Raw genomic sequence first — 26,630 nt, 5'->3', positions numbered from 1 at the left:
ACTGCTTCTGTGAAAATCACTGGAAGACAGCAGTTTCTTTAATAGGCTGTTCTGCAGTATTACCATGGTCATTACTGCAGAATCTGAATGTATATAGTTCCGTCACTGTAATGTATTTGATTCTGGTCCTCTCCCCACAAGGGAGAAATATGCAGATGAGTATCCTGTTTTGTTAAAACCCTTTTCTCTTCTACTTCTATGAATTATTTTGTCCTAGGGGCTAACTGAAAGATGGTTTGTTGGGAGAACAAACACATATGAATAAACTCCCATGTATTCACATTAAGGAAAAAAAAAACCTAATTAAAAATAAGTTTTTATTAGAATTATGAAAATCGTGTTGTCCTTCATTTCTCCTTTCTCCAAGACATGATCAGCATCCTGAGCAAAGTCTCTAATCTTTAGCCTTTCCATCAGAGGGAGCTTCTCTTTTCTGGAGAGGTCCACTGATTCAACAGAGGCTGCACTCCCAAGCTCACAGGGAACCAGGCCAAGAACTCTGAAAATTAACACCATGACACTGAACCTTTTCCGAAGTCCTGTGAGTAGATGACAGAGAAATCGGAAGAATTATATACTTAATTAAAGATAGCACACACTGCCTGCTTCAATATTTTCAACTGCTACACCTTCACATCTGGTTGTGCCACACTGGTGACACTGAATGCATAGCTTGCAAAAGATATGGATACTAAAAACTACATCATTACTTGGAAAGATGGTAAGGTGTCTTAGCTCACAGAAGTCCAGCTAATTCCCCATGAAAAGGCACACTTGGGAGTGTTTATGCATCCACTGAGTGTTTCAGAATTGTTCACAATACTTTACAATGAGATTTATAAGAATTTAGCATTATTTCAAGAAAATAATTCAGTGAGCTCTCTGAATGTGTTGTCAAGGACGTGCTTAAAGGCTGTAAAATCTATGATCATTTTGACCTCAGCTTCAGCAGTGAGATACCTAAGACACCCTCTCATTCGGTTTTCTTACCAAAAGCCCAATCAGAAAAAACTAAACAAATGCCATGTTTTAAGCTCCACTTGCACCTGGGAGGGACTTCACACCAGGAACATGTGCTGGGAGATTGCAATGCCATGTAGTCTGAGACATACCCCAACGTAGACTTGTCCTGCTGATGACAGGTTTCACAGTGATGAGCATCAGTGCAACATTGCTCTGTGCTGCTTGACACATCTTCATCTGACATAGCAGTTTCTTCTACTGAAGGTCTCCAATCTGGCTGCTTCTCTTTCTTTATTTCCTCGGAGATTTTTTCCAAATTCAAAATAAAACAAGTAATGGAAAAGAAACCTGTCAGAGCTGGATGGATGTGGTTTAAGCCCAGTCAGCAATGAAGCACCACGCAGCTATTCGCTCACCCCATACACACACTAACCACCTCCCATAAAATGGCCAAAGTCCCAATGAGATAGGAGGAAAAAAGATAATCAAGGGTCTTGTGGATTGAGAAAAGGGCAGGGAGGGCTCACTGACAATTACAGTTTCAGGCAAAACTGACTTACCCCTTGTCTTGGGGAAGAAAATAACAACAGCTTATTCTACCACCTACTAGAAACAGAACAGATAGAAAGCAAAAACAGAGCAGGGTGATGCAAAAAAAACAACCAACACTACAACCTCTTTCCTCTATCCCTACTTTCTTCCCAGGTACAGCTCCCTACTACCAATTATCTCTACCTCCTCCCTCTCAGCAGTGCAGGGGGCAGAGAATGAGGGTTGTGGTCAGTCCCTCACAGATGGTCTCTGACACTCTTTCCTCCTCAGAGGAGGAAGACTCCTCACACTCTTTCCCTGCTCCAAAGCAAGATCCCTCCCACAGCATACGGTCCCTAACGAACCTCTCCAGTGCGAGTCCTTCCCAAGGGCTGCAGCTCCTCACAGGCTCCTCCAGTGCGGGTCTCCCCCACAGCAGCAGAACTCCAGGCACATTCGGCTCCAACACCGTCTCCCCACAGAGTCACAGCCCCTCCAGGCACAGCCACCCCTCTGCCATGGGGTCCCCCACAAACTGCTGGCAGATCTCTGCTCCACCATTGCCCTCCATGGGTGTCAGGGAGACAGCTGCCATGGACATAACACCTCACCATGGGATGCAGTGCTATCTCTGCTCCAGTATACCTCCTTCTCTCTTTCCTCACTGGCCTTGGGGTCTGCATGGTCAGTTTTCTCTCATCACACTCCTTCCATCACCTCCCAAACCCCCTCCTCTTCTGCCTTCTCCTCCAGCAGCAATCCTCCTAACAGCAATCACAGAGGTGCCTAATTGGCTCAGATGCAGAGGTGGATCTGACTTTGAGCCGGGGAAAGTTTTGAGACATTTCTTACAGTGGCCACCACTACAGTCCCCCTCCCCTTATCAGAAACAACTCTGCATAAACCCAATACAATGTGAAAATAGTTGTGGTGGTGTAGCCCTGGCAGGGTGCCAGATGCCCACCAAGTCATTCTATTACTCCTCCTCCTATACTGGACAGGAGAGAGAAATATAACAAGCGGTTCATGAGTCGAGATAAGGACAGAGATCGCTCAGCAATTAGCATCATGGGCAAAACAGACTCAATTTGAGAAGAACTGGTTTGCTTTATTAATGAGCAATCAGAACAGAGCAGGGAAATCAGAAATAAAACCAAATCTCAAAACACCTCCTCTCACCCTAGTTCTCTTCCCAGAACTCTCCTTCCTTCCCCCGCAGTGGTGCAGGGGATGGGGAATTTGGCTTACAGTCAGTTCATTACAGATGGATTTTGCCGCTGCTGCTTCTTACAGGGAGGTCTCCTCACACTTCCCAGCACTACAGTGTGGAGTCCCTCCCACAGGAGATAGTCATGCATGAACTTCTCCAGCATGGGGGCAGTTCCTCACATGCTGCCCCAACATTGGTCATCCATGGGGAGAACAGTCCTTCAGGTACCGATTGCTCCAGCCTGAGTCTCTCAAAGGATCACAAGTCCTGATAGCAAACCTGCTCCGGTGTGGACTTCTCTCCCCACAGACTCCCAGGTCTTTCCAGGAACTCGCTCCAGTGTGGGCTTCCCATAGTCACAGCCTCTTTCGAGCATCCATCTGCTCCAGTGTGGGGTCCTCCATGGGCTGCAAGTGGTCCTCTGCTCCTCTGTGGCCTCCATGGAATGCAGGGGCAAAGCTGCCTCACCTTAGGCTGCACCACAGGTCACAGGGGAATCTTTCTTCCAGTGCCAGAGCACCTTCTCTTTCCTTCTCCACTGACCTTGGTGTCTGTAGGGATGTTACTCTCACATTCTCACTCCCTTATCCTGATGCTGCCGTTTAGCATCTGTGTAGCAACTTCTTCCCCTTCTAATATGCGTTAATCACAGATGTGTTACCTCCATCACTAGTTGGCCAGGCCTTTGTCAGTGGTGGGTCCATCTTAGAATTGACTGGTGATGACCCTATCAGCTACAGGGGAAGCTTCTCACAGTTTTCTGTTTAAAGAAGCCACCCCTTGTAGCCCCCGCTACCAAAACCTGACCCAGACAAAACCCTACAAAGGCTCACTGCCTTAGCTAGTGTCAGGATAAGACAGGACAGTTTAGGAGCCATAACCATCTTTGATTAGTTAAGAGAAGAAAGTTGAACCAACAGAGTGAGCATGCAATGATTCAGAAACTAACAAACAAATGCAGAAAAAAGACAGTAGAAAAGACCCATTGCAGACTTTGGTAACCCATTTACTTGAAGTAAGATGCTCATGAAGCTACATTCTGTGTGATTCTGTGATTCCCATGTGCCATTCTCTCATTTGGCTGGAGAAGGTAGGGAGTGAGAAAGGAGGGAGACATAACTGAAAATTTAAGTAGTGAACTAAACCTGCAGCTTAACTTCCTGATGAAGAGCAGAACTGGGAGTCCAGGACTCTGAGAGAACAGAGTTCCCTAACAGCTTTACTCTTGGTGGCCTCTGTGCAAAAGATGAAGGAGCTATTAGGGAACTTCCCACTTTCCTTTCAGTCTTTTATTGCCTTTTTCTCACCCGTTTCTAGCTCCTGAACAAAAAAATATTACTCTAGGCACACCAAAACTCCATCTTTTCTAGAAGAAATGGTCCCTTCGAGCCAATCGTAGTGTTCTATCTATATCCTCTCGGCAATGAAGCTGAAAGGGACCAGGAGTGAGAAAATCCCATAACTGAGTATCAAAACCCCTGATTATTTCCTTCCTTGATAACAAATAGCAAAACGAGATAGACTAAAGATGGAAGTTGAACATCAGACACACGTCATTATGACAAGTGACCTCAGTACAAATGAGAAAGAACTGATCAAACTACACTAATAGGATCTAGAGCCTTCATATCACTGCCCCCAAATGATTCAAATCCCTCAATTTTTAGGCATTTGTTTTCCAAGAGAGTAAATAATTAAGGCACAAAAAAAGTTAAGATTAAGATTTATCTCATTAGTGGCAGTATCTTCACTGGTGAGCAACAATAAGCTCATTCTCTCTTTCTCTCAAATACATTCTCTCTCTCAGCGGAATCACATCCCAAAAACAGAGGATGGTCTCTTTATTTTTAGATGTTTATGTTACTTGTCATATTAATTAAAAGCCATACAGTCAATACATTTGTTTTCTTTGTAGCACAATGTCAGTCCGTTAGATGTCATTCCAGAAACAAAAATGGAAGTGAAAGGAAATAAACATCAGAGAAAAATAATTGATAAACTTAAAAAAACTAATTGCAATGCTGTTAATAATGTCGCTGGCAACATACACCAGCAAGTTTACAGCTGATGTATTCCAGGCTACACCAAAATTGTGTATGTGTAAAATGTTCAAAATAAAACATAGAAGTCTAAAATTTATTAAGGTTTCAGTGCTGATCCTCCAGCCTGGCAAATGTTTGTAAAAAGAAAAAAAAAAAAAGACAGTGTTAAGTAAACATTTCAGACCTCAACCTTCTTTATATGCCTTTGAACCTTTGCTTTCATGTGCAATACCTGACAGCCCACTGAGAATAAATGCTGAAAACCCCAAAGATGGGTAAAACAGAATTTCTGACTCAGGAAATAAAGATCAGCTGAATATGATTCCCATATGGCAAACCAGATCAATGGAAAGCAAGACCAAAATTTACAATATCTATACTGTGCAGTACAACATGGAGGTTGTCTTTTATTGCTGGTAGGAAAACTCCCAGTGGCCAAGAATAAAAGCAGACACAAAGATTATACATCCACTAATGGTGAACTCTAAAAATACACATTGATAGATTTTAGAGTATGAAAGGAAAAAGAGAAAAAATGGAGCTTTTCTTTAGTGTTACTGAATACCAATCAGCAATTAGAGCAATCAACTTTCAGTACCAAATCCAAGATTATTAATATAAAGGCGTATTTTCAAAGCCAAGGGGGAAAAAAAAACCCCAAGCAGATCAGATTACCTGATATGAAAAGAAACACTCTATGCTGTAAAACTAAAACAGCTTCAAGGCTACTTTTGTGATAGCATGTGTGGCTGAATGTGAGAGAATGTATAACAATATTATTACTTTTATTTCAAGATTTCCTGTAAAACCTCAGGTCATACTCATGAAGACTTTCTTAAAAAGCAGTGATAAATCTCATGAACAATCTTTAGAATGTGAAAGAAGGACAATGGCAGGGGGGAGGTAATCAAGCACTCCTCAGCGACTGAACTGGCACGGTAACACTCTCACGTGGATTAGCAGAAATCCTCTGTCAGAAATCCCAAAGCAATGCACCTAGCTATCTCTGGTAGGGTCCCAGAGGGCACAAATAGGCAGAAGTCTGAAAGTAAAGGAAAAAAGTTCCAATTTTTCAGATTCTTCTAATACAGTTCAGATGGAAACACATTGAAGGGAAATTCTTAAAAGGAAAACACAACCGACACATTTTTTAGCAAATGTACAAACAATGGACTAAAAACACATAAAATTACTTTCAAACTTCTGTAAAAGATTTGGTCTATTTTAGCAGTAAGGTCTCAATCCAAAAAAAACCCAGTAAGAAACCTAACAGCTTCTTGGATCTACCTTCCATTACCCTGCCCCACCATTTTGCATTTGAAAAATAAAAGATGGTCACAGCAGCATGAAAGTCCTGTGGTCCCCCAGAAATCAGAACTGGCTGTTGCAGGACGTCCAAAGATAGATCAGGGTGGATGTCAAAACTCAGGACTTCATGGCATTGTTGTCTCCTTGGTCTCTCTATAAACGTGCAAATAAAATACTTCAACACTACATATGGACAGAGATGATTTGCCTAAGCATTTCCAAAATAGTTTTTCCAGTAGGTAGAAATAGATTCTATATACGTAAAATAAATAGTGTACATTATAGAGATTCTACTGGCATTCAACTTCATTCTCTCACATGGGTGACCAATGCAGTGAAGTCTGAAAACTCTGAAAAGCTAAATACTTAAGCATGTTACTATGTGTACTAATATATATTTTCAGTGGTACTTCATCAACAATAGTGTGACATGCTTTAACCATAACCTTAGACTGAAAATGCTGCCACTACAGAGCAACATAGAACCAGGAAAGAGCAGTAATAGTTGAAGAACTTGACAAAAGACTCTCTTCCACAAAAGAACTGATAAAGGAGGATCTCATGAATATTCTGGACCCTATCAGACTGTCACTCACCTGGAGGAGGTTATTTTCCCCATGAGACTAACAGCACTTTGTGCTGTGAGGTGGACCACAATTTTGTACAGTTAGAAGACACAGAGTATACAGTCTCACCTGTATACTGGGCTGATGAGCTCTCCCCTTACCTCCTTTCTTGGGCAGTTACTATTCATTTAGGCCAGTAACTGGGGCATTATCTTTGACTTATACACCTCTCAGTCTTTGGACACAAGCATCTAGGTCCTACAGATTCACGTATTTACATGTAAATACTGTAGGATCTTTACAAATGTGTGTATTCTCTCAAATTGTACAGCTATTATACTCCCATCGTTCTTACTTCAGATCTTGTTCCTATCTTTTGTTCTAATCTTGACAAATGCAATCTCGTTCCACTGACATAAATCCAGTATTCTATTATATCACTTATCTTCCATGTCAAAGCCTACCTATCATCTCTTATCCCATATCTAGAGGTAAACTTCCTTCTCCTTTAGGTCCAGGCTGCCAGCTTCCATCACCTATGTTTTATTTTTTCAATTAAGTGTCTTCAGGCTCTTTATCCAGGCCGACACCTCAAGTACTTGTGAATATCCACAAGACTTAACTAGTTAATCTCTCAAACCGCTTTGGCAGGAAACCTATGCAAAATTTTAAAACAGATTATTTGCTAATATCCTATGGTAATTCTTTGTTTTCCTGTCTTCCCTTGTCTGTTTCTACTTGTTGCCTCTACCCACATATTTAAATTGTCCTACTTCTCAGCTGGGACTCATAGTGGTTCTGTGTCTGCTGGGCACCTAGTGCTTGCCTTCCAGTCTACCTCCAGTACTCTAAAACACCGTCAAAGGACAGACGCAGGCTTAATGAATATCGGTATGCCAATAAGTACCCTAAGCACTCTCCTGCTTCTTTCATCAGAAAAAAACAGTGGTTAAACCAACACTGACAGACTTCCTGGTTGTAAGGTACTGCTGCTATAATTCCTCCACCAAATCTCAGTGTGTGTTAGAAAAGCCATTAAATTACCATCTAAAGTTTCCCAGTGAAATCCTCTTGAAGTCCTGAATAATGTCTTCTGGCAAATAACTACTCTCAGCATTGAAAACGGTTCTTCTCCTTGAGGACTTTGTTACACAATGATAAGGTGGAATGACAATCCTCTATTACCAAGTTTCTCCTCTTCATATAGTCTCTTTTCCACATAGCTTTTCAAGAAACTATTAAAAAAACAATGTCAACACCAGAAAAAAGGAAAGTAGGAATTCAGGCAGAAACATCTAGCCTTGTTATTCCTATTTAAGATGTATCTTTATACATCCAAAGATATAAAGTCACAGCTTAAATATGAAATGTCTACATTCCTCTGTTTAGCCAGCATAAACAGACACACCTTTTTTGGAGTCACAACTTTCCGCTCTGGATATAGACCCCAATATTGAAAGCAAAGTCAGCAAAAATGTCTCTAGATATATGCTTTTACATTTGCTTGTACTTAAATTCTTTATTTGATCAGGGTTCATACACTGTTCCAATTGTTCAGTATCATTTCCTGTCTTCTTAGTTGCATAGTTGTTCTGTGTTTCATCGGTTGACATGTTTCCTCTCTGCTTTTTTGAATTTATCAGCTTAAAGAAATCCTTCAAAAATATCAGACTGTTCTTCTCACTTTATTATTCTGTATTACTTTCTTGTAATTAAAAAACCCCAAAAACTAAAGTCAAAGATATTGGAGAAAATGAAGCAGTATCACTCAACAAAAGTGAATGCCAAAGCAAGAAAATTCTTATCATGTAACACGCATTGTGAGAGCGCTTCAACTCTCACTTACCAATCAGATCTTCAAAGATTTTCAGTATCTAAAAATACAGTACATCCTTCTCGCACATTTTTATCCCTGTGGTATAAAAATCAAGGAAAAAAGGAAATTAGAAACACACCTCCAAACTGCAAACTGACTTTATTTTCCATCCCTCTTACTCTTTTACAAGCTGAATGATGTTCCTACCAAACCAAATTCCCACACAACATGCAAGATCAATGTCGGTCTAGCCTCTTCTATGATGAGCCCCAGCTGCAGAGGATGGAAGCCTTGTACACTGCAGAACATATGGGGTACCAAGTTTTAATAGCCTGATTCTCTAACATTGGCTTCAGGAAGTCTTTACATATCCTATTAATCATAATAGTATCAGTGAGGCTTACCCTGTAAATAAGCCAAAGCAGCTGAGTTCTGCAAGAAGTTTTTCAAAGGTATAATAGTTAACCAAAGGGCATCAGTAAGTGCTGAAGGAAAAGGGGGATTAGATAACAAACACAAGCAATCAGCTACAAAACATGAGATGAGACTGAAGGCTACTATTCCCTCTTTCAAGCCAAAGATTGATTTTCTACTGCATCCCTAAGCAAATTATTTCAATCTTTAGCCTTACAGAAATCAAGTAACTTTTCCTGATACATTGACATTTCAGCTGACAGGAAGCACTATCCATGTCACAATGATTTCAGTCAAAATGTGATGGTTTCTTGTACTACCACTGTATTTTATACAGCTTCTTCAGTTTGTAGGAGACGTCTAGTTAGTAAGAAGTTTTAGGACTCTCCTTCTTCGATTAAATACTTTTCTAGAATCATCCCCTCCACTGTTAAGATCCACTTTAAATAAGCACAAGAGGAAAAAAAAAGGAATACAAGCCAGCAAAAGCAAACAGAAAAATTTCAGAGCTACACTCTTCAGAATTAGCGGTGTTCTTGAAAACTTCCAAAAGCAAGGATTAGAAAAGATTATGGCAGAGGAAGGTTTCTTTGACCCATATTCTGGCTTCCAGAAGTAAGTATCTCACAGAAAGATTACAGGGGCACACTTGCTTAGCACCTCAGCCCTGACAAGTCGCTGCCACTGTGCAGGGCATCACGTGCCTTGCCACAGCTCTCATCCAAAAGGCCTGGCCTGGCCATCTGGGAGGGCTACAGCTACAGCTATAATGCTCTAGTTTTTCCAAGACCTATAGATTTTTATGGCTCAATGCAAAATGAGCTAAAGTACTTTGAAGAGTTAGAAGCAACTTAAGCTGTCTGCATAGATATAACCTTTGTATTTTCTGACAGTTCTATAGCAATGAAAATGCATCGTAATCCCAGCAGTTCAAAACCCGTAACTGTTCTCCTTAAAAAATTGAGAAGAACGGAAGTTCACGTCTACTCTTCATCCTTTCATTATTAGCAAGATTATATTTCTTTCCTCCTCTTCCTTCTCTCTTTTTTTTGTTTGAACATATTTTCCATCTGTCCTGTCTTTTAAGATTTTACAACTCTTCTGTATGCCCATTATATATGCATATGAAAATCAGTATACTGCCAATCCCATGAGGTAGATCGTGTGTTTTCCTTTACACGGACAAATCCACACACAGTGACAACAGAGGGGCTTTTTTTTAACTTAGGCAGCTATTTGCAAGACCCCAGAGGAATGCGGGGCAGCAGGACTCCTACTTTCTAAGAGCACTACATAATCAATCATTTCCAAAGACAAACAGTAACAGCACCTTCCCTTGCATCATCAGCCATGACTCCGTTCTACCCTGTATGTGGAAATCATGGGCTCCTACTCTGGCCAAGTTAACCAAGACAATTATCACAAACAGACTAATCCTTGCTAGTGCGGGTCACACTGTATCAATGTCACTTACCCAAGCATTCAGGGTGGTGAAGTAAATCAGATGGGCCACAGGTCTCCTAGACTAAATATCTGAATCGTATTTTACATTTTGTACGAAGTGACTTCAGTTCCAGCATTCATCCATCCATTTTACAGGCAAGATAACAGAGAGTTATCTCCTTTAAAGAAAAAGTACTGAGCCTTAATGAATAGTAATTATGAGGGAAGGCATATGCATTTTAACAACATTCAATGTAAGAGACAAGCCTATTATTCTTGTTTCTATTAAATCTGCCTTAAATAAAAAATACTTGAATGAAAACGCGATGATCTTGTTCTCTTTCTAAATAAATAAAACCATATAAAAGCAAGAGCTCCCACAATGGATGCTACAGCAGGTGCAGAAATCATGCTTCATGAAATGAATTAGCACAGTTTAGTATTTGTTTCAGTTTGTAGCCTTTCATTATTGTTTTGAATCTTACTTATTTGTTTATTTAAATCCTTAAGTTATTAGTGGTCAAATTTAATGTCCCATACAAACATACAGCTATCAACAGAAGATTAAACTAAAAAAAAAATAAAATACAACAGTCTGCATGAGATTGTGCTGAACTTCAAACAAAAGTGAGAAAAGCAATTAATCAACCTTAAACGAGCAAAAGCTCTAGATCAACAACAGAGCTTAAAACAAATTAAAACTTTGCAAATGGTCATAGAACTGTCTTTTTTTATTTCAAGTATACTGAATTTTAAGAGACTTCAAACTGTTAAAATTGCAACCCAAAGACAGAAACACTGCTTATGCAATTACTCACTATATATATATTCCTGTTGCTAGATACTTTTTTAACTTCTTTCCACCAACAACAAAAATGCAGACCTTCAATGAAGTCTACTGTTGCAGAAGAAGCAATGCCTTCTATGTTATACTGCAATAATCAAACTAGTCAAGTCAAAAGTACATTTTATAGCACATTGATTTTTGGTACACCAACAGTTGGGGTTCTTTTGGGTGACTTTTGGTTTTAGGTTGGTTTTTTACTTTTGTGAAGTTTGCTAAAACTTTATTTACTCAAGTACTTCAGATTTGCCATGCGGAAATCAAAAAGCAATGTTCATTTATGCAAAGCATGTTTTATGGGAAAGGGATGGTAGAGATGGAAGCAGTTTGGATACAATTATTACTTGTTTTACACAGGTCTTATTACAAGACACACCATGTATGTGAAGCAAATGTAACTTAAAGAATTTATCTTAAAGCATTAGAAAATTCCAGGATGAACTATGGACACTTGTATAAAACCTAATTCACTTACCCTCAAACCTGCTATAACAAAGTGAACAGGAAAAACTATGAGTGCTGTACTCAAAAGTGCACAGAAGGCTTTGCAACAATGAAATCCAGTCAAAACGCTTCAGCAATAGGACTTCGCCTTCCAAATACCGCATCCATATTGAGCCTATAGATACTCTATGGGAAATATCAAGAAGGTAAGTCTCTTAGAGCAAGTTTTTAAGAAAATCATTCCCATTTGTGAGCTAATTCAACAAGATTTGCTTTCAAAATCATAAATCAATTTTTTTATTCCCTTTCTTTTTTACTGGATATGCATGGCACTATCATCTTGAAATAAAATCCAAAACAGTAACTCAGGAAGAGGAAGTAGCCTACTCAGTACCTGACTTTGATGCTGCCCAAGGAAGAAGACAAAGAGCTAATTTGCAGCAAAGCCCAGAGAAACTGTTTCATTCATCCTGTTGGCTTGATGTCCCTTCAGCTCATCCACTAGGCTTTTGAAATCTATGTCAAACTAGTTAGCCAAAAGAAACACTGAAGTTTGCCAGCATAAGATGACTCTCCACCAGTTTTTCACCTGCCTTTCCCATTCACGTTGCTTATTTCCCAGTCACCCTACTGCAACAGGCTGTCTATCTAGTTTGAGGTGATGAATGCTGTTGCAGATGAGGCACCAGCAATCACAGTCCTATGCACAGGCACAGACATCTTCATCCCAACACAGCCATCTGCAGCCCTGTACTTCTCAGTTCAAGGAGTAAACTGGACTATCTCTGACCCCAAGATGTGAGTAATGGTCACTGGTGAAACAAAGGTTTTGATCATGCTGAGAAGCAATCCAGCTTGTGCTGGTGGATACTTGAGTCAGAGAAGAGGGAAACACGTTACCCCAGGAGAGACCCTTACCTACTGGCTGGCTGGGGAGAGCAGGGAGGAAGCTCTCAGTCACTCCTATGGTGCGGCTTGGCCACAGCAACAGACACACACAAAATGCTGAGCCAAGGATGAAGCTCACCAGTAACAGGCACCAGCACAGAGGACAGGGACAGGCTCTGTCTCTTCCTCAGGAGATCTCTGGCACAGCACACTGAAGTCCCCAAATAAAGTGTGTGACACACCAGAGAGACAGACTGAATCCCGTACTTCTGCCTTGTCTAACTGTGCTCTTGCATCTCTTGTCTACCTCCATCATGACTCAAGTTCATTTTGCTCAAAGGGTTATGCTAAAGTTAAACCTTGACACAGTATTAAGCAAATTAACAGCCAACAGTGCATTAAATGAGGAATACTCTCTACAAAGAAACAACCCACACTTTTCCTAAATAGTGTGTTTTCTCATACACTTCCATTCTTCAGATTGAAGGTTAAAAGTGTAAAGTGAATTTCTTCCTCATGCAGTTGACGTATATTTTATGTGAAGGGCTAATTTCAGAGGTGTCTAATTTCTCTCAGAAATAACTTCTGTACACAGTGAAGTAATTAATTAGGAAAAATCACCATCTACTGAGAGAATGATAACATGTTTAGATCAACCAAAAAGACAGATGTGAGTAATACTTCACCAAAAAGAAATAGGCCTAGCTCATTTTTTTCTCATTTGGACAATATCTCTTTCATTGGGTGGTTACTTTCTTAAGTTTTCTTCCATGTAAGAGAGTCAGGGTTATCACAAACCAGTCCAGAATCCAGGTAGTTAGAGAGAAACATCATAATCTCTGAACATGACAGGCAATGTAAAAACCTGTTTCTGCTTTTCCTTGTCCATCCAGTCTTAACTCATACAGACGAAACACTTTCAGTCCTCATCCAAAGATCTCAAGAACTCAATTCTCACAGTTATGATGCCTAGACTAGGGCTAATTTCTCAGTCTCCAAAGCCTTTCAGCAAGTGAATGGGAAGCAGCAGATAGATTAAATTGGAAGATCAGAGTTTACAGTCACTTAGCTTCAGAAAGCAATTTGTTGGCATTCTCTACTTAATTATATCAACACCTCATAACCATTAATGAATTTATCTTTACTGCACTGAGATTAAGCAATTCCATCATAAAGTTCCACAAGAAGTCTACATATGAGCCAAGAATTATAAATTTTAGGATGGCACCTTGTCTACATCATCATCACTCTTCACAATGTTAAAAACAGTTCATTTCAACCTCATGAGCCATGACTGCTGCCCCCTTCCCCAGCTACTTAAGATAAAAAATATTTGTTTTTCTTAAGGCCATTTTCACTCACTACATCCTTACTGGTATGTTCATCCCTGACAGTAGTTCACTGAAAATAGGAAAAACAAGTATTTTTCAGTTATAGACCGATAGCCAGACATGTGCAAACCCCTCTCCCTCTCCAAGTCACAATGCCCCCTTGAGGCCAAAGGGAAGGGAAATGAAAAAGTGGGCAAAAAGAAAATCAGGGAAAAATAAAGAAAAAGAAAAGAGGAAAGGCTGAACAGTAAGAGAAGAACTTTCTACACCATCAGAAGGAAAAGCAAACACAAATCCTAACAAAGGCTGTCCACACTTATCTGTCTCTGTTTAAGCAGTCTTTCGGGGTTTGTTTCTTTTCCTGACTCCTTTTCTGGTATGAAACTTCATTGCCTTAACCACTGTTTAAGATCTACATGCATAGTTAGACACCTGTTAAAAAAATCAAAATAAAAAACTCCGAAGGGAAAATACTTAACTTACAACTCTAAACAAATCTGAATTTCTGTAAGGCAATCAAAAGCAGACAAAATTAGATCCATAGACATAAACAAAAATACCGGTCTTTGTCATTGAGGAAAATTAGTCTTCAACTCTCTTATAAGCTAGTGATATCTGGAGACCTCCAACAGACATAACCCATGCCTGGTTATCAAAAGTTAAACACAAAAAGCAAAGATTTCTGGGAAGCTTTCCATTTTGTGCCTAAAATCTTGGGTTTAGGTTGCTCTCCTTGAAATGTAAAGAAAGAAAAAACTGTGATTTGTCTATTGTACCCGATATGCTTTTTGTATTTTTGTATGCATCAAAGTACAAAAACTTTCTGGAGATAGTAATTTGCATTAGGTTGATAATTACTGGTAAGAAAGATATTGGAGAACAAAACAGACTTTCTCAATATACTGTACCATCTTCTGCTAACAGGCACATACAAAACAAAAAAAGAAAAAATTACATTCAGATGGTACTAATGTTCAGGATTTTAATATCCCTCTTCTTACTACAACTGTATAGAACTCCCTGCATAAAGGTTACCTCTAACACATCTTCCAACTCTTAAACACATTAAAAAACACCCTTATTACATTGTACATTTAACCACAACACAAGAAAAGGTTAGCTCCCAATAATAACCTTATGAAGAAAGTACAGTATCAGTTAAATGGATTTTAAGTAAGGGTCCAAGATCATATTAGGTAGCAATTATAAGCTACAAATTGTATTTCGTATCTTCAGCAAGAGTTAGCACAAGTCTTGCTGAGTCAAATCTCTGCTATAAAACCTCTTGCCATGCTTTAAATGCCACAAGCAGCTGAGCCCTGAGGGGTTAATGCTAATGCTAAAGGTAAAGACTTCAAGAGTTGACCAGATATCTCATGGCCATAGATCTAACTGTGTCAGTCACGGGCAAATATACTGCTCTGTGTTCAGCGGTGAAGGCCAGGAGTAATAGATCAAGTTCATCAGCTGTTGCAGAGCCTACCAGAGCAGCAGCAGGGTGAAACATTAGTTTCACTGTGCCTACAGCAATCTGAGCAGTAAAGGTGACACTAGATAGTGACTCACTATTTCCACCAAAGGAAAACAAATGGATTAAAAGTGTTTCTTCCAAACATCACCTCCTGACAAAGAAGCTTCCTAGTGTCAGGAGTAAAAGAAACAAAAAAAAAGAGCCCATCCCAAACAGAAGGCCTCAAAGAAGAAGCGATCTCTTAGCACAGCCCCCCAGCTTAGCAAAGCAGCCATCCCTGCAGCCTGACCCAAACCATCACCCACACACACCATGAGCCACTGGTGTCTTCACTGACAGGCTCTCTGAGTACTCACCTCACTGCCTCTTCCCATGTCTCCAGGAAGGTCCCCCCAGCTCACCACAATGCAGGAAGAGGTCTCCAAGAGGAGTAGGCTCACTCCCTCCCAAGCATGCAGCATGAGGCTCGGGTCTGTGTCTTGTTTTGTTACCAAAGCATTCCAGGCTGTGTCAGTTTGGATTGCAACATAAAGATTGTGCAATTGCCAATTCCTTAGTTCCAATCATGGTACTATCACAGGTGACAATGAGAAAAATATCTTAAATAGTCTACAGTCACATTCTGCTCCCACTCATCTGTGATTTAGATGGAAGAGAAATTCAGCTAAAGGAAATTTTATTGAGCATTTATAAAACTATAGTTACATGATATGGGAGTACAATTATAAGTTTTGATACAAGCATTATTGATTCACAAAATGTACAAGTGCCTATCTGAAATAAGGCTAATAGTTTAAAATTTAATTCTAGCTACTGGAGACCTGTACTGAAACACAGGTTAAACTAGACCTCTAGTTCAGTCCAGGACATCAGGTTCCATTTTTGCACATAATTTAATCATATAAATGTATTCTTCTACTGAGTCACACAAAGATTTAATGTGCAAGTGTGCAGCTTGCACCTCGGGAGGACTGGTCAAGTATCATGCAGTTTGCTCCATCTGCCACCTTTCTCAGATCTTACAGGAACTCTCCCGTCATGCAACAACCAAATAATAAGGGGAGGGAAGACTCTCAAAAAATGAGACCAAGGTCCAACCTGCACCTATACACTTCCTAGAAGAATATGTAGTGAATTGATAGTGCTTATCCACTATGCTGCAAGTCCAAAGCTCCCGGGAAGGGTCAGACTTGCTGCATATGCATATTACTGCTGATCACGCAGCATACAACACCCTACAGCCCCAGCACAAGGTATGTCACGCTTGGCTGTCATGCCTGGCTGATTAGGCTGGACACCACTGACTTAAGTGTTTTTGTTCAACTTTTAAGGAAGCTCTTTTTCATAGGTCTTTGGATCCTCACCAATGATGTGCCTGACTGCTGTATTTTTTAAGATTAATTTACTGCATAAACGGAAGTGAACCCATAAAAGTAGTTGAATATTATGAAAAGTCACTTTGAATACAGGTTTTTCATCTCAGTGATGACTTGCTCAAAGCCTATGAACAGTGTAAGAACCTGTACTGAGAGGAAAACTGAAAACACTTGAACTTGGCTTAAATGTGCACAAGCAGTCCATCATCTGTCTCAGTCTGCAGTCCATCACTTGTCAAAGCTTTTTCAGGTAGTTTTGAAGAACAGTTAAGTAGCCAGTAACTTCTGAATCTCAGAAGTCTGTTTTGCACTGGAACATAAGAACGCATCCAAGCATCAATCCACCTTAGTGTCTAAGCCCAAATAACGAGTCTTCACATCAACTTCAGGAAAATCTGAAATGAGGGCTGAAGATCTTGGGAGAGATTTTTCAAAACAAGTATGAGGCCATCCTCTCCTGAAGTCTGAAACAGATCAAGCTGCAAGAAGAGTATCTGTGTGCCACAGGAGCCAGGAAGGTCAGTCTGATCAGGGGCTCTCACCAGGCAGCACACTGTCACTAGCTGTGTGAGCTGCTCTGTCATCCTCCACTGCAGACCTCACTGTTGCTCTAAGCACCCTCAAACCCTACAGCCACTCCTGGGGATGATCAGCTGCAAGCAAGATAACAATGCTGCAAGTCATGCTCAGTCTGGAAACAAATTCAAGCCTAGTGTGGAAGCATCCTCTCCATTTTTTTCTAGGAAGATTTTGGAAGGGCAGGTTTTTCCAGCACAATTCTTAAAATATCTTTTGTACATTGTGAAAGCCACCCTACAGCATGGTCAGCTCTTGCCCAGGAGAATATCACTCCTGGAGCACATTCACCGTTTTAGCAAAGGACTGAATATTTTTATCTTTACTGACTGCACATTTCTTTAGGATGTTTTCTGCCCTATAACCTGAGACACAGTAAATCAATCCAGTATATTCACTTTCCTTCAAAAGGACATAGCCTCCTTCCCAGAAAGCTGTGGGTGGACACAGGAGCCCTGCACCGTTGTGCAGCCACACATGTAGGCACAGAAACATGCACACTGTGCTCCGGAGGCTGCACCACTGAGGAGGAGAAACATCTCAGCAATCATCAACTTCCCCACCCAGCAGTGTCCTGAAGCTATACACAAATATTTTGGCAGTTTCACCACTCTCCTGGCTTCTCTATGATCACTTGAAAGCACAATCTGTCTCCGAGATACAAAAGAAAAAAAAAATCACAATGGAAAAAATCCTCAATTAACATTTTTTTAAAGGTTGCCATTACCATAGTTCACAAGATAAATTTCTAGCTGTTCAGGTATACTTCATGCCCTTCACTGGTCAACAATAAACAGAGGCCAAAGAACTGATTGGTTGCAACATCCAATGCTAAACACATCTTTAACTCCTTTACAACATGGCAGTCACTCAAAATAAAATTAAACACCAAATACATTAAAGTTTCTGTGACAACACATTTTATTCCCCTCCTGAGGCAAAAGAATGTGAAAGGATTTGTGACACCACAGGAAACTTCTTCCGTATATTCAATACAGTTATCTGTTGAATTACTGACCATACATGTTCTTCAATGTACGCTGACAGTTATTGTGTACCGAGAACAATTTACAGTCATCACCACAACATTAAAAGTAATTTAAATGCATTCAAGACTGCTAACAAATGAGTCTGAATGAATTTCTGTGTGAAGGCATTTCATGATCTCTAGCAAAGCACCATCCTAATATTTTTACAGTTTTAGTACCCCTATATTCCATTAACTGATTCTCAATGAAGAATGATTTTAGCCACGCATCAGAGTCGTCAGCACCCTTCCTCTTACATTCACCATGCCGTAAAAATGATAATAATTTATCCCTTATTAAATTAAATATGTCCTCCTACAAAGATAAAAACATGTTGACACAAGTGAAAAGCCCAACAGTTTGCCAGCTATGCATATCTCTGTAGTCTGTGCACACCTGACTGCATTAGGTTTTTGTGTTTTCATTTTTAGGTCATGAGAATACTGTAAGTACTATAATGAAACCACAATCCTGTTTGTGTTCTCTCACCGAGAAGTGCCTTGAATCATAAATATTTCAATTACTGTGTTTTAGACTCTAAAAGATACTAGCCTCTGTTTTCTGTACACTTGTCTTCCCGAGTACCTTCAAAAGAGGTCTGTCTCTCCTCTGTGACACCACGAAAGTAATACTTCGATTTGCAGTCATTAAAAATCAACTTTCAACGCAACAACTAATAAATAAGTTTCCAAAGACAGACAGTGGAATTAGCAAAACCTAAGTAATTTTAAAAATAGCTTACAGCACCCTACAGCCTCAACTGTCAACAGCATACATCAGCACTACTCTGCTGCCTGACAGATCTGTGCCTGACCGCGTGTCTAACACCGGTGTGCAAAAAGTTCAGTATTTCTTCTCATCAATGAAGTGAAGCTGAAAAAAAATTATTTCGTATATGGGCTACCAGACAAAAATGACACCACTCTTTCCTCTGCAAACCTGAGCCACTATCCTCAGAGTGGCTGCCCACCTCCCAGCAGCACTGCCTGTGCCTTCTCTGGCTTCTGCCCAGCCACATGTTTTCTCTGGCCTCTTTCCACAGCACTCCCCAACTCTCCATTGTTTGTGTGTTGTCCCTCTCTTTTCCAAAGTTCTTTGTGGCTTCTCACCACTAACCCTTAAAATTTCCTCTACATTATTTGTACGTGGTAAAACTTGACAGTTTCTGATGTAATTTCCAAGCACTTAAATGTCAGCTACAGGTTTTATGACACGGGTATTACCCACCGCTTGTTTTACTAGGTGGGTTGCAATTCCAGGAGAATAATGTGCCTCCTCAACATCAATAGTAAGGCTTACAAAAGGAAAAATGAAGAACATAATTGAGAGTCGGTTTTTTTTACAGGAAGACTTTAGCATTGACGTAATCACAAGGTTTAAATGGTGTTTAGGGATATTCACCTCTTTTAAATTTTCTTTGTTGTTCCTGAGTAAATTCAAACCCAACTTCTGATAGATCCTTAGCACAGTATTTATGCTTGAAATAACTTGACAACTCTGAGATTGTTTATCTAAGCACAAGTTCTTTAGTTTGCAGACTGAATTAACCAATTTAGTCCTGTCAGACAATGCAATACGTTAAACTTGCACAGTCGTTCTCCTTCCATCCTTCAACAGACAGATCACAAAGAACTGTAGTGGTAATATCCACCAAGATCATACTGTTTCAACACGTGTGTGTCAAAAACAGAATATGACAAATTATGTCAAATATATAACTTCAAATTTCATCAAATACATCATTAGTATGTTTCAAATATGTATCATCTTGGTTTAGGCTGAAATAAGGAAGCTGGACAGCAGAATAAATCAGTATTTAAATTTACTTAGGAGAGAAATTCTGACCAGAGTTGTAACATGGAAATGTTGCAAGAGAAGAACTGAATTACTCTAACAGGATCACCATCAAAACATCAGTCTTAAAAGATACACTACACTTTTCACAACAGTGTAAATACTTATCCAAAGAAATAATGTTCTTAGAAAAAAACAACAACTTTCTGGTTATATATAACGATACACCACCTAACCCCAAAATGCCACTCTTCAAACAAATTTCCAATTTAGAGCTCAATAGTAAAGAGTTTGTCTCACGGGTACAAAGTTGGTACAAGCCTGCTGGAATTTCAGTCATCCTCACAACATCCTGGAGGCAAACTAGCTGAAACGGGACTGAGATCAGCAATTTACAGAAATACTTACTTTGATGCAATTTGCAGCCATGGTCTAAAGCACAGCAGAGGTCCAAAGGACCAGCTCGCTGAGTAAAGGATGTGCAGAGCCTCTGTGGACTCTGCAACCACTAATGGGCTGGAAACTTCTCAAAATACAGACACCCCACCACCTGCTTTCAGTATTTGCTGTCCACAGGAAGGAGGGAGAAGATCAAAGTCTCCTGCTAAACAAGTAAGCTCTGCAGGTAAGCCAAAGCCATCCCATGAACCCCAAAGGGCCTGGGTTTCATTATGGAGATATGTAGTCACTCCTTCCACCCCAGAAGGGCCATCATGCAGTAACAGGGGGTGGGCAGGGGAGAGACAGGGCACAAAATGTCCCTTCTGCACTCTGAATAAACCTATCTGCCTGTTGTTCCCTGACACAGTCTGATTAATTAGAAAGCCATCCGTGTTACCTACCACCACAGTGAAGCCCTCTGACAGAGGGGAAGAGACACCCACACTTGGAGCACGTCGAGGGTACAGCTCACGATATCCAAGGGAATCGGCTTTACCCTCAGCCGCCAGCCTGACCAACATACATATTTAAATAAGAAACAAACTGCAGCCAAACCCTTTCCAGCTAGACATGTGATTACTGTTTGCACAAAGAAGAAGTAACTAACTAAACAGATAAAAAAGTTAAGCCTGCAATGTTCTTATTCTCTCTCCTCAACAACTTCCACACTTTACTTAAAAGACTTAAGATGGCTAATAGTATAATATGATGAGCTTAACATTTTAATTTCATTTTCCGTAGAACATGAACTGAAATCGTGTTTTTAAACAGTTCCACACATAACTCATCCTTCAGAGTTCAAACTTTACTTTCCAACACCATCCCAAACCACTCCTTGGTGAACCAAAAAACATCATACCAACTGTTCATAAAGAGATTATTTTCAGCTACTTCAGTGATGACAGCATAGGCGAGCTATTGCTGGTGCTTTGAAATCCAGCTTTCTGACATAAAACATGGTCTTGCCCTTAAAACACAAACCTAGCAGACACAGGGGTGGCGGGGGTAAGGCAGAAAAGCCAAAACAGATGCAAATCTTGCATCAAAGGATAGATGCCTCTTATAATTTGCAGTAAACATCTTGGAAGATTTTAAAAACTAGTAAGTATGATTTAACTACTGAGAGCCTTGGAAAAGGAGAGGGGGGAAGATCAGTGTTAAATGATACTTGTGGCACTGCTCTTTGTTTTTATGCCAATCTAGAAGTTTTGAAATTTCAGTTTAAAACTACCCTTGGAAATGATTATAATACAGTAAGTACACTTGTTCTGTGAAGGAGTGAATGTGGAAGAAAAGCTCCAAACAACTAACAATGAACTACATAATTGGAATTTTAAGATTAACTTTAATTTAAGAGGTTAGTTTATTACAGCCAACCTTTTCTACAATTTCATCTATTTTATTCGCTTTTTTTCTGGTGCCACTAATTTACACATACAATCAAGAAAGATCTCAAGTCAAAACAGTACAGGGAATGGGAATCTAAATGACAAGTATTTCTTCTAACAAGGATTAGTTGAGAGGTATGCTACAGCAGCTGTTAAAAAAAAACAGATCATTTGCATTACTTCTAGACCCACTAGCTGTCACAAAATTTAAAAAGAGTAATCAGTTCAGATGTACCAAAAATTATTATTTTGCAACAAAGTTGATAGCACTTTTCAGTTTGACCGTGATTTGCAATTTTCTCTAGTCAAAATCATTCCATGGGTGCTTCTCAGTGACCTATGTCCTAAATCATTTTCAATTCCAACGAGCAAGTGACCTCTTCACGATCTGACTCACAAAGAAAAAACATGATGACTCTCATGAACCATTCTTTTTCAACCACCATTAGAATTTAATTTCTCCAAAATAAACCTGGTAAAAATAGGGACAGAATAAAAGAGTACTCAGTGTTCAAGAAATATTAATTAATCACCCCATCAGAAAGATAAATACCAGCCCTCACATTTTGATGATGAAAAACAAAGAGGTTAAGTGACATTTTCAGTGACACATAGCAAAACACTGCCACAACACCAATCACATCTCAGAAGTTTTCTATTGTTTTCAGCCCACTAGCCTTGAATAACTCCTGTGCATGCAATGCTGAATCAGGTATATTCCTCAGAATATAAAAAGCTTATTCTAGCTCACGTAAATCAGTCCAGGGGGAAAAAAAGCCTATGCTACAGTAATTTTTTTTAAATACACTGGAGTCCAACAAGTACTTTTTCTAAAAATATATCGGAGTCCCAACAGGAATGTTTCTAAGGAAATAAACCTTTACTCTTAAAGTATTTGTTTTGACACATTCTATTACAGAAAGCATTTAAAAAATGTATAAGCAACAGATGATTACCCAAAAAAAAATCAGTAAATCAGTCACTTTAAAAGTCTATGAAACTAAACACTTGACTATTGTACAAACCCTAGTGCAGCTTTAAAATAGTATCATCTAGTCACTAATTAAAATATTCCAAACTTGATGTACTTCTTTTGCTCTTCCTCACACTTGAAAAACTCTAATTTGTTGTTCCCTATAGACTCTTGCGTAATTTTACACAAATCCTCTCTAAATAGAAAGCTACAAAACACTTTGGTTCCTTTTCTCCCTCAAAGTTATAAACACTTCACTGTAGCAAAGATTTTTTGACAAAAGGTAAGAATTGTTGAGGTTAAACTGAGAACAAAGAAATAACCAAATATTTATACAATCGATTCTGCTTAAGCTTCCTGGTAAGGTTACTGTTAAATCTCAAAGCCTACACCAAGGCCTCACAGGAAGCAGTACATCTCAGGTGCTATACATTTACAAAACGAATCTGAATGTCTAATTACTTATCTTCTGTGACCTATCATTTAGCATGACGGTTACTGTATGTGTTTCAGAAATGCTGTATGTATGTTCAACACTCCCTCAAGCGTTTAGTGATCTGATATTCTGAGTTAGTTAAATGAATGACTTAAGCATACAGAAACACTACAGAGCACTACTGTTTTGTGAGAACTACATTAAAATCACAGATTACTGCAAAACTAGTGTCTTTTCAATATCTGTATCTAATATGAACAAATTACTATAGTCAGGAAAAACCTTAAATTAAAAATAAACACTAATTTGAACACTAAAAACTATATCTCACTCAAAAGGGTTTAGTGTAGCATTAGAGACACCAATTTAATAATTCATCATATTTTCTTTAGAGTAATACTACTAGCAGTAATGTTTTTCCTTAATGGTTTTAAATTACTTAGCTTGGAAACAAAAAAAAAAAATCAAAACCAACCTCCCAAAATCTCTTTAAACTTTGCCTTTGACACCTTCCCCACCCTCCTCCTCAATTTAACATGGATATACAGACACCGTGCACAAGTTCCTAGTCCTACACTGGTAACAAAATTTCCAAGGGCCCGATCCAAGCCTGCTAAGCCAACGGAGCAATTCCTACTGATGTTGATGCACAGATTCACGTTCATCTGAGTGAGTTCTGGATAGGGGTTTTCATGTGAGGAAAAGACATGGAGAAATCCCCTTTGGAAGGGGAACTTGTGTCTTTCTGTAATAAAACAAACACGGCTTCTTAAAAGTACAAGTCATTCCCAGGTAGATTACTGCGTGCTCTCCCATCTGCAATTTTGCCCTCTCTACATACAGATGTTGACACTATAAATTTTAGGTGGTTACTTTCGAGATTGGTTTTTCCCCTAAGAATACTCCAGCAGCCTACTCTCTGTCGGACTACTGTAGCAAGTTTTAAATGAGTGTTTTCCTGCCTGGACTGCCAGCTTTCCCGCAGCGTAGGCTTTGCCCCTCCGCCAGAAACCCCATCCTGAGACCTCACCAGCGCACTCGGCCAGGGGCTGCGCTGCGAGACGGGCCCGCAAGCCTCCCGAACCCGACACGAGCCGAGCTGCGGGAAAGGGAGCAACAAACGCCACACGGACTGTCTTTACCTTCGCCACGCAAGCTCGGATGGGTGGCAAACGGCTTTCAGCAGAGTAAAGGAGGCCGGGAGCTACGCATGCCGCGCATCCCGCGCTCGGCACGGCACAACGGGGAGCGAGCGGGCGCCGGCGCTCGCCCTTCCCTCTTCACTCCTCCCTGGCACTCCTGACTCAAGGAGCAGTCCCCGGCGTGCCACACAGCCATGGGCGCCCTACCTCGCCCCTCTCCTCAAAATTAAACTTTCAAAACTTTCCAGGTCCCGCAGTCCTCTTGCATTTCAAAAGCCGATTTCAAGGGAAGGCCCCCACGCACCAGCCGCCTCCGGAACACCGCGGCTCTAACATCATTATTTATTAATCCTTAGGTTTAGGCCTTCTTTTGTCTTTTTGGGGGTGGGCCTGGGAGGGAGGCTGTTCCCCACGCACCGCCGGGCATCCCGGCGGCCCCCGGTCACCCTGCAGCCTTGCGCCTCCTCGCCCACGCCAGAGGGGGCGCGCCGCGGGGCGGCTGCCCCTCCGCGCGGGCCGGCGGGAAGCGAGGCGGGGGCCAGGGGTGAGCCGCTGCCCCGGCAGGCAGGCACGGAGGCAGGCAGGCGGGCAGCACACAAAGGAGAAACGTGACACGTTTCTTCACCCGGGCTGTCTGCTGTGGAGGTCTTGGAAAAAAAAAAAAAAAAAGAAAAAAAACATAAAAAGAGACGGGGGCAAAGGCAACACAAACGGGGAGGCGAGGCGAGGATGGCCGAGCCGCCCCGACACATGTTCCCTGGGAAGCCCGGCCCCGAGCCCTCCCCGCCTCGCACTTCTGTCCCCATACGGCGAGGCTACAGGTTGTTTGTTTTTAATTACGAGAGAGAAGGGGGTGGGGGGGAGCGTGGGGAGGCGAGTTCCGCGGCGCTGTGCGGCGGAGGGTGGCCCTTCCGACCCGCGCCCTCCCTGCCGGCGGCGGCCGGCCCGGTCCCGCAGCCGGTCCGGTCCGCCGCGCGAGGAAACGCAGAGCCCTAAGTCTGGCCGGGGCACAAGCAGCCTCTCGCCGCCGAGCGCGGCCCCCCCGCTCTTCCACTGGCTCTGCATTTTTGGGAGCGGTGCCCCCGGGTGCCGGGAGACCTGACACATGTCACTCCTGCGGCCGCGCCGGCCGCGGCCAAACTTTCCCGCGGCGGCGGCAAGTCAGTGAGTGGCGGCGGGTGGGGGGGTGGGAGCGAGTGAAGTAGCAAGTCACACCGGGGAGCGGGGGGAGGAGGAGACGGGTGTGCGGGGGGGGGGGGGGGGGGGGGGTAGCACTTACCGGGAGGAGACACGGTGCGGGGCGTCCCGGCGAGCTGACACCGAGAGAAAAGGCGAGTGGAGCCGCGCACGGCAGCGCGCACATGCAAAGTCTATGCGGGCGGAACCGCCACAGGACGCACGGGCCAGGGGAGCGAAGCACCGCGGAGAGGAGCGGAGCCCTCCGCGGGAGCGGAGCGGCGGCAGTGCCTCGCGCCCTCCCGCCGGCTGGCGCTGCCTCGCGCTGGCGGCGCCGCGCTCCCTCCCCCGGCGTGCGGGTCCGCCTGTGTGCGGAGTGTGCCGCCTCTGTGTATGTGTTTTGTTGGGAATGCAAAAAAAAAAAAAAAGAGGAAAAAAAAAAAGAAAGAAACCCGCCGCTGCACACACCGACTCCTTTGGAGAAAGGGGAGTGAGGAGGGAGCCCTCACATGATCGCGAAGTGGCCTGCACAGAAGTGCTAATAATGCGCGGGGGGGGAGCAGCGGAGGGGGGATGGCAACCAAAAAAAAAAAAAAGTGCGTCGGGACGCGCAGGGCCGTGCCCCGCTCCGCTCCGCGCCTCTCCGCGCCGCCTTGGCCGCCCCGGCCTCGGCCCCGCTCCTGCTCCCCACCTGAGCGGGCTGCTGCGGCCTGCGGCGGCCGGCAGGTCCACCTGCTATGTAAACAACCCGTCGGGGAAGTTGTTTGCTCTCGGCGGCTGCCCCCTTCCCGCCCCCTCTCCCCTCCTGCCGCTCCTCTCTGCCGGCTCCGTTAGACACAACGAGTTTAGCAGACGGGCAGAAAACAAAGCCGTGTGTTGTACTGGCAGTGCCGGCTGTCTGCAGCTTGCTGGCAACCATCGAGGTGCCGCAGCCCTCGCGCGAAGGCAGGCCTGGGGGACACGCGTGAGAAGAGAGCCGGCGTGGCGGGGCAGGCCTGGCCGCCTGCGGCAGCTTTGCTGAGGGGCCAC

General features: G+C 42.0%; 1 protein-coding gene across 5 annotated transcripts in view; it reads right to left on the bottom strand.

Moving 5' to 3' along the window:
* Nucleotides 1-26,082, bottom strand: part of FOXP2 (forkhead box P2) — a 417,694-nt gene extending 391,612 nt beyond the window's left edge. For all 5 annotated transcript variants that reach the window (XM_062017501.1, XM_062017492.1, XM_062017511.1 and 2 more), the window contains exon 1: nucleotides 25,705-26,082. The gene's annotated coding sequence lies outside the window, so the exon portion shown is untranslated. The remainder of the gene's footprint in view (nucleotides 1-25,704) is intronic.
* Nucleotides 26,083-26,630: the final 548 nt, after the last annotated feature.

The sequence above is a fragment of the Colius striatus genome, chromosome 1, assembly GCF_028858725.1.
Source record: "Colius striatus isolate bColStr4 chromosome 1, bColStr4.1.hap1, whole genome shotgun sequence".
In the NCBI taxonomy this organism is placed as follows: Eukaryota; Metazoa; Chordata; class Aves; order Coliiformes; family Coliidae; genus Colius; species Colius striatus.
This window is presented reverse-complemented; position numbering and strand designations above follow the sequence as displayed.